The sequence below is a fragment of the Dromiciops gliroides genome, chromosome 4 (genome assembly GCF_019393635.1).
Source record: "Dromiciops gliroides isolate mDroGli1 chromosome 4, mDroGli1.pri, whole genome shotgun sequence".
In the NCBI taxonomy this organism is placed as follows: Eukaryota; Metazoa; Chordata; class Mammalia; order Microbiotheria; family Microbiotheriidae; genus Dromiciops; species Dromiciops gliroides.
In genome coordinates, this window is record NC_057864.1 from 251,143,417 (window position 1) to 251,151,664 (window position 8,248).

Here is an 8,248-nt window from a genome sequence, read left to right on the forward strand (position 1 = left end):
TTTCCAGATCAGTTGTTTTTCCGATATTTCATATTGTCTTCTATTTTTTTATTCTTTTGGTGTTGTTTTATTGTTTCTTGATTTCTCATAAAGTCATTAGCTTCCATTTGATCAATTCTAATTTTTAGAGAATTATTTTCCTCAGTGAACTTTTGTACCTCCTTTTCCATTTGGTCAATTTTACTTTTTTTTTTTTTTTTTTTTAGTGAGGCAATTGGGGTTAAGTGACTTGCTCAGGGTTACACAGCTAGTAAGTGTTAAGTGTCTGAGGTCAGATTTGAACTCAGGTACTCCTGACTCCAGGGCTGGTGCTTTATCCACTGCACCACCTAGCTGCCCCTAATTTTACTTTTTAAGGAGTTTTTTTCTTCAGTGAATTTTTGTGCCTCTTTTTCCACTTGTCCAATTCTGTTTTTCAAGGCATTCTTCTCCTCATTGGCTTTTTGTGTCTCTCTCTCTCTCTCTCTCTCTCTCTCTCTCTCTCTCTCTCTCTCTCTCTCTCTTTTTGTCGGGGCAATGAGGGTTAAGTGACTTGCCCAGGGTCACATAGCTAGTAAGCATCAAGTGTCTGAGGCCAGATTTAAACTCAGGTCCTCCTGAATCCAGGGCCAGTGTTTTATCCACTGTGCTACCTAGCTGCCTTCTGCTTTTTGTATCTCTTATACCATTTGGCCTAAGCTGTTATTTTCCTCAGTATTTTTTGTGTCTCCTTTTCCAAAGTATTGCTTCTTTTTTCATGATTTTCTTATAACACTCTCATTTTTCAACCCAATTTTTCTTCTACCTCTCTTAAATGATTTTTTTTGTTGTTGCTTTAAATTTTATTTTACTTAGTCCAATTTAGTAGACAATTAACATTTTCCACCAACTCGGGGTGCAGAAACTTTCACTGGCTTCACAATTTTTTGTTTAGGTGCTGCCTTTGTAGGAGCCTTAGCAGCAGAGGCAGCTGTTTTCTAAGTTGCTTGCTTAGCCTTTTTTGCTTCCTTGGCAGCCCTGATGGCTTGTTCTCGTTGGGCCTTTTGAGCTTCAGGTTTCTGGTTCCTCTTGGCCATCATATCAGCAAGAGAAGCCCCAGTGATGGCCCTCTGGAATTTAACTGCCCAGCGGGTTATTTTATTTTATTTTATTTTTTATCTTTTCTGACTGTCCCTTCTTGTGCTTTCTTCTATAGAGGACAGTCCAATTGATCTGCCAAGGGTTCCTCTTTGAGAGGAATGCAGACTCACATTTTGCATTAAAAAATTGGAAAACCTTCCTGTCCATGCGGGCATAATGCCTCCCATGACCTGGGTAGATCTTGTACCCGCTGAAGCTGCACAGCTTGACCTTCATGGCTACAAGAAGCAGGAAGATGGTGAAGAGGAAGAGGAGAGAGCTTAAATGATTTTCAAAGTCCTTTTTGAGCCCTTCCATGGCCTGAGACCAATTTGATATTTTTCTTGGAGGCTCTTTGGGTGTAGGAGCTTAGACTTTGTTATCTTCTTCTGAGTATGTTTTGATCTCCCTTTTCACCATAGTAAGTTTCTATGGTCAGGAGTTTTTCTGTTGTTTGCTCATTTTTCAGTCAATCTATTGACTTTTAACTCTTTTTGTGTGTGTGTGTGTGTGTGTGTGTGTGTGAGGCAGTTGGGTTTAAGTGACTTGCCTAGGGTCACACAGCTAGTAACTGTTAAGTGTCTAAGGCGGGATTTGAACTCAGGTCCTCCTGATTCCAGGACCGGGACTTTTAACTCTTTTAAAGTAGGTCTCTGCTTCCAGGGTGGAGGGTACATTGTCCCAAGCTTCAGAAGTTTTGTACAGCCATTTTCAGAGATACTTCTAGGGACCTGTAAGTTTTCAGTTTTTCCAAGGTGGTTTGATCTAAGGAGAGGTATGTTTACTATGCTCCTGGCCTGTGCTCTGTTCTGTAACAACTACAAGCCCTATTTTCTGTCCTGGTACTGTGAGGAGACTCCCTGCTCCACTGCAGCCATAAGCTCTGGTGTGCCACTGCTCTTCTAACCCTGGGACTGCCACCCAGGACTACAACCCAGATCTAATATGGGCAAAGCAACAGTGTCCTGTCTCAGTGCTAGGAAAGAGACCCTTGTAATCTCCTTCTGACCAGCTGTTTGACCCCCCTTCCTTACCATCTATGGTCTGAGAGCTCCAGAAGCAACTGCTGCCAGTGCTGATTCAGTGACTCCCAAGGCCTGCTCCTGGTTTGCTGGGGCTGGTTTGTGCTGGCCTGTGCTCTACTCTAACCCAGGCATGATAGACATTTCCTGCCAAACTTCTAAGTTGTTTTTGGCTGGAAAATTAATTTGCTCCATCCTTTTGTGGGTTCTGCAGATCCAAAAATTGTTTAATGGCATTATTTAAAAGTATTTGAAGGGATTTGGGGGAGAGCTCAGGTGAGTTGCTGCCTTTTCTCTGCCATCTTGGCTCCACCTTTCCCTATTGATAATTTGTAGGGGATACATGCAACATCTATTCATAGTAGAATATAAACAGTATATTCTTTTTATTCCCTTATAAATGTTCATTCATGTTTATATTTTCATGTTTTTCTTAACTCCTGTATTTATACTTCAAAATTTCTACACAGCTTTGGTCACTTCATTAGGAATGCTTGGAATACCTCTATTTCATTACAATTCCATTTTCCCTCTTTAGGATTATAATTAGTTTTGCTGGGTGTTATTCTTGGCTTTAAGCCTAAATCTTTTGACTTATGGAATATTGTATTCCAAGCTTTATACTTTTTTTTTTTTTGGTGAGACAATTAGGGTTAAGTGACTTGCCTAGGGTGACACAACTAGTAAAAGTCAGAGACTGAATTTTAATTCAGGTCTTCCTGACTCCAAGGGAAGTGTTCTGTCTACTGTGCCACCTAGCTGCCAAAACAAATAATATTTTTTAAAGAAAAAAAAAGAGAAAAAAATCAGCAAACTAGTCAATACATTTAAAATTCTTTCTAAAAATATATGCAATGTACCATACTCATGGACCTCCCACTTCTGCAAAGGAATGGTTTGAGGGTGTTTTCTGGTATCTCTTCTTTGGAGCCATACCTGTTTCTTGTAATTTTGTAAAATTCACTTTTGACTTTTTTTGTGGATTTTCTTTCCATTTGCATCATTGTAGTCATTATGAGTATTGTTGCTTTGGCTTTACTTTACCCTGCATCAGTTCATGTAAATCTTCCTGTGTTTCTTTGTATTCCTTATAGGTGTGTGTGTGTGTGTGATTTCAGCTATGTCTAATTCCTTTTGACCCCATTTTATGGGTTTTCTTTCCTTCTCCAATTAATTTTATAGATGAGGAAACAGGCAAATGGGTAAATGATTTGCCCAGATTCACACAGCTAGTAAGTGTCTGAGGCCAGATTTAAACTTCTTAGCCAGGTGCTCTATCCATTGTGTCACTTAGCTGCCCATAGTGTTTTTTTTGGGGGGTGGGGCGGGGTTTCTTTTTTAAAATAATATTTTTTCCCATTTGCATATAAAAACACTTTTTTTCATAACAGTATTTTATTATTTTCCAGTTACATGTTGAGATAGTTTTCAACATTTGTTTTTGTTTGTTTGTTTTTGTTTTTGTTTTTTGTGGGTCAATGAGGGTTACTTGCCCAGGGTCACACAACTAGTAAGTGTCAAGTGTCTGATGCCAGATTTGAACTCAGGTCCTCCTGAATCCAGGGCCAGTGCTCTATCCACTGCGCCACCTAGATGCCCCTACCTTTGCTGGATATTTATCCAGATCATGCCCTCTGACTGAATGTGCCCCTCACAGTTTTGTTCTGGGTCCTCATGTTTTTGTCCTCCATGCTACTTCACTTGGTGATTTCATCAGTCCCTGTGGATTTTATTTACCTATCTTGCCCCGACTTCTCTGCTGACCTCCAATCTCACATTTCCACTGCATCTCAGACATCTTGAACTGGATGTCTAGTAGACATCAAAAACTAAACATGTCTGGGGGCAGGTAGTTGGTGCAGTAGATAGAGCACTGGCCCTGGATTCAAGAGGACCTGAGTTCAAATCCAGCATCAGACACTTGACACTAGCTGTGTGACCCTGGGCAAGTCACTTGACCCCAATTGCCTCAACAAAATTAAAAAAATAAATAAAAAATTAAAAAAAACCAAAACTAAACATGTCTGAAACAGAACTCATTATCTTCCCTCCTAAATCCTCCCCTTGCCTCACCGCCTTCTCTATTATTGTAGAGGGCCATACCATCCTCAGGTAGGAGGGAGAGGTTGAAAGAGGGTTCTCTTCCTCCTCCACAATCCAGTCAAATTGGCCTATTTTCTGTTCCTTGAGCTAAACATTCCATCTCCTGACTTTGTTCCTTTGTGCAGACCATCCCCTTTATCCCTCGAAATGCACCGCCCTCCCCCCCCCCTTGCCTTTTCCTCCTACAATACCTGCCTCCCATTGCATCCTGGGCCATCACCAGCCATCTTGATTTTTTATGACTCTGGAGGACAGAGTGAGGCTGATGACTGCACAGCTCTGCCTCACTGAAATACAATTTACTAGCAAGTCAAGACATCACCATGCTGATATCATGGTACTCTTTGAGAAGGATGAACAACAAACAAATCTTCCTTCAAAGTTTGGCTTAGATATTATCTCCTCCAAGAAACCTTTCTTTTAAAAAATTGACCATAAACACCAAAAACCATATATCGGACACAGGGGCAAAAAAAGAATCTATAGGAAACTACAAACCTTCCTTTCATGCTGCTTGTTTTCCTAAAGGTAGATAATAAATTATACATGTTATACACTTTACCTTCAAAACTAGATTGCTTTCCCACATTTCCTCTACTACTACTACTGTGAGTTTTAAGAATTATTTAAATAGCCCTCTTTTGTGAGGGCAGGTTGGGGTGGGTATCGCTATTGCTAAACACCCTCTCCCTCCCACCCCATTTAAAAACTGAAAGAAACTGATTGTTCCTACTTTGAATTAACTAAGTTAAGAATCAAGGCTGTCATCTGTTTGGGAAGCCCATTGTGACAATCTACCATTAGAGTTTTGTTTTTTTTTTAGTGAGGCAATTGGGGTTAAGTGACTTGCCCAGGGTCACACAGCTAGTAAGTGTTAAGTGTCTGAGGCCGGATTTGAACTGAGGTACTCCTGACTCCAGGGCTGATGTACTATCCACTGCGCCACCTAGCTGCCCCACCATTAGAGTTTTGAAAATAGAATTTTATTGTAATAACTATGCAGAGTCAAGTTAAAGAAATCTATACAATAGCTCTTTCCACAAATGTGCATCTCTTTCTGAACCTTGAGTCCATCCTTTCTCCGTCAGAAGGTGAGCAGTATTTGTCATCCTTGGTGGTCTGTAGGCATGGTTGGCCACTGCTTTGATTAGAGTAGTTTAGTCTTTCAAAGTTACTATGTTGTCCTTGTATAAATTGTTGTCTAGTTCTGCTCTTTTTGGGGGGTGGGGGACAGCCAGATGATGCACTGGATAGCCCACTGGACTTGGAGTCAGGAAGACTCATCTTCTTGAATTCAAATCCAGCCTCAGACACTTACTCTCTGTGTGACCCTGAGCAAGTCACTTAACCCTGTTTGCCTCAGTTTCCTCATCTGTAAAATGAGCTGGAGAAAGAAATGGCAAACCACTCCATATTTCTGTCAAGAAAACCCCAAATGGGATCATATGAAGAATTAGACATGACTGAAATACAATTGAACAACCAAAAAAAATCTGTTCTTTTTACTCTGCATCAGTTCATATGACTCAGGATTCTCTGCAATCATTTCTTACAACAAAATTCCATTATGTTTCTAAAGCACAATTTGTCCAACCATTCCCCAATTGATCAGCAGCCTCTTTGTTCTTTCCTCTCCTTCCACTCCTGCCACTTCCCCCTCAGTTCAGGATCGGGGTTTGTTTTGCTAGTGGCTAACTACAGGAAACCTTTCCAAAAATGTTAGTGTTCTCTCCCTACTCAAATCATTAGGTTTCTACTTATCTGTTTACATGTTTTCTTCCTTCCAGATTAAATGTAAACTTCTCAACTGTTTTTTTTAAATTTTGTTCTCATGTCCCCAGTTGGCATTGCTCCTTATGTATAGTAGGAAACCAGTATTGTATCATGAGGCAGCTGGGGGCAAAGTGGATAGAGCAATGGAATTGGAGTCAGGAAGACCTGAGTTCAAATATGACCTCAGATACTTGCTAGCTCTGTGACCCTGGGCAAGTCACTTAACCTCTATTTGCTTTAGTTTCCTCTACTTTAAAATGGGGATAATAATAGCTCCTATCTCTAAGAGTTGTTATGAGGATCAAACAAGATAATATTTATTTTAAAAAGTGCTTGGCACAGTGCCTGGCATATAACAGGTACTTGATAAAAGCTTATTGCCTTCTATAGTAAATTCTGTCCTGTTCTCTGGTCATCTTTAGTTTTGCTTCTCACAGGAGAAACTTCTGATTTATCCTAAGCCCCATGTCAGATAGTAATAGTAATAGTAATAATAATAATAATAATAATAATAGCTAACATTAATAAGATTTATGGTTTATGAAGAGCTTTTGGACAATATCTCTTTGATGGTCATAACCCTATGAGGTTATTATTTCCATTTCACAGATGAAGAAACTGAAGCTCAGAAAAGTTAAGGGAATAGCCTGTGGGCATACAACTAGTAAATGTTCAAAGCAGGATTTGAACTCAGGTCTTTTTGATGAAAGGCCACACCAGAATTTGGATTTTGCTCTGAGTTGCTGTGTTATATTTTAGTTGGGTGTTGTATACCCAACTAAATGGGGACAGTGGTGAAGCTCAGCTTGATCTTTCTTCATGACTCCACCCCAAGAACTCCTTCCCTATTGGCACCTGTCTGCCCTCATCTGATCCCTGTCCTGATCACCGATCAATAATCAGTTATTCAACAAACCTTTATTTATTGTGCTAGGCAGTGGGGATTCAGAGATCATAACAGTGGCTCACATTTGCATAGACATTAAGATGTACTAAGCCCAGTTCCATACAAGTGAGAAAGGGAGTATAAATGTTATGAACCCCATTTTACCAATGAGGGATCCAAGTCCCAGAGAAAGGCAATGTTTTGCTAGTAAGTGTCTGAGCTTGGAATCTATTTCTTTCTTTTCTTCTTCTTTTTTTTTTTTTTTTGCGGGGCAATGGGGGTTAGGTGACTTGCCCAGGGTCACACAGCTAGTAAGTGTCACATATCTGAGGCCAGATTTGAACTCAGGTCCTCCTGAATCCAGAGCCTGTGCTTTATCCACTGTGCCACCTAGCTGCCCCCTATTAGTCCTTTTTGAAAACAAAGAACAATCCCCAATTGAGAAATAGTCAAAGGATATGAACAGGCAGTTTTCTGATGAAGAAATCAAAGCTATCTATTGCCAAAATGCTCTAAATCACTATTGATTAGAGAAATGCAAATTAAAACAACTCTGAGGTACTACCTCACACCTATCAGATTGGTTAATATGCCAAAAAAGGGAAATAATAAATGTTGGGAAAGCTGTGGAAAAATTGGAACACTAATGCATTGTTGGTGGAGCTGTGAACTGATCCAACCATTCTGGAGAGCAATTTGGAACTATGCCCAAAAGGCTATAAAACTGTGCATGCCCTTTGACCCAGTGATACCACCACTAGGTCTGTATCCCAAAGAGACCATAGAAAAGGGAAAAGGACCCACATGTACAAAAATGTTTATAGCAGCTCTATTTGTGGTGGCAAAGAATTGGAAATTGAGGGAATGCCCATCAATAGGGGAATGGCTAAACAAGTTGTGGTATATGAATGTAATGGAATACTATTGTGCTGTAAGAAACAATGAGCAGGAGGAGTTTAGAGAAACCTGGAAGGACTTACATGAACTGATGCTGACTGAGAGGAGCAGAACCAGGACAACATTGTACACAGTAACAGCAACACTGTGTGATGAACAATGGAGATAGACTTGTCTCTTCTCAGCAGTGCAATGATCCAAAACAGTGTCAAAGAACTCATGATAGAAAATGTTCTCAACATCCAGAAAAAAAGAACTGTGAATTATGAATGCAGATAGAACCATACTGTTTCTACTTTTGGAATGTTTTTTTCCTTCTTTTTTGAGGTTTTCCCCTTGTGCTCTGATTCTTCTTTCACAAGATGACTAATGTAGAAATATGTTTAATGTGATTATACATATACAACCTACATCAGACTGCTTTCTGTCTTGGGGAGAAGGGAGGGGAGGGAGGGTAGGAGAAAAAAAT

At 40.0% G+C, this 8,248-nt stretch overlaps 1 pseudogene; it reads right to left on the minus strand.

The window, feature by feature from the left end:
• Window positions 1–806: 806 nt before the first annotated feature.
• On the minus strand, window positions 807–1,335 carry LOC122726427 (annotated as a pseudogene).
• Window positions 1,336–8,248: the final 6,913 nt, after the last annotated feature.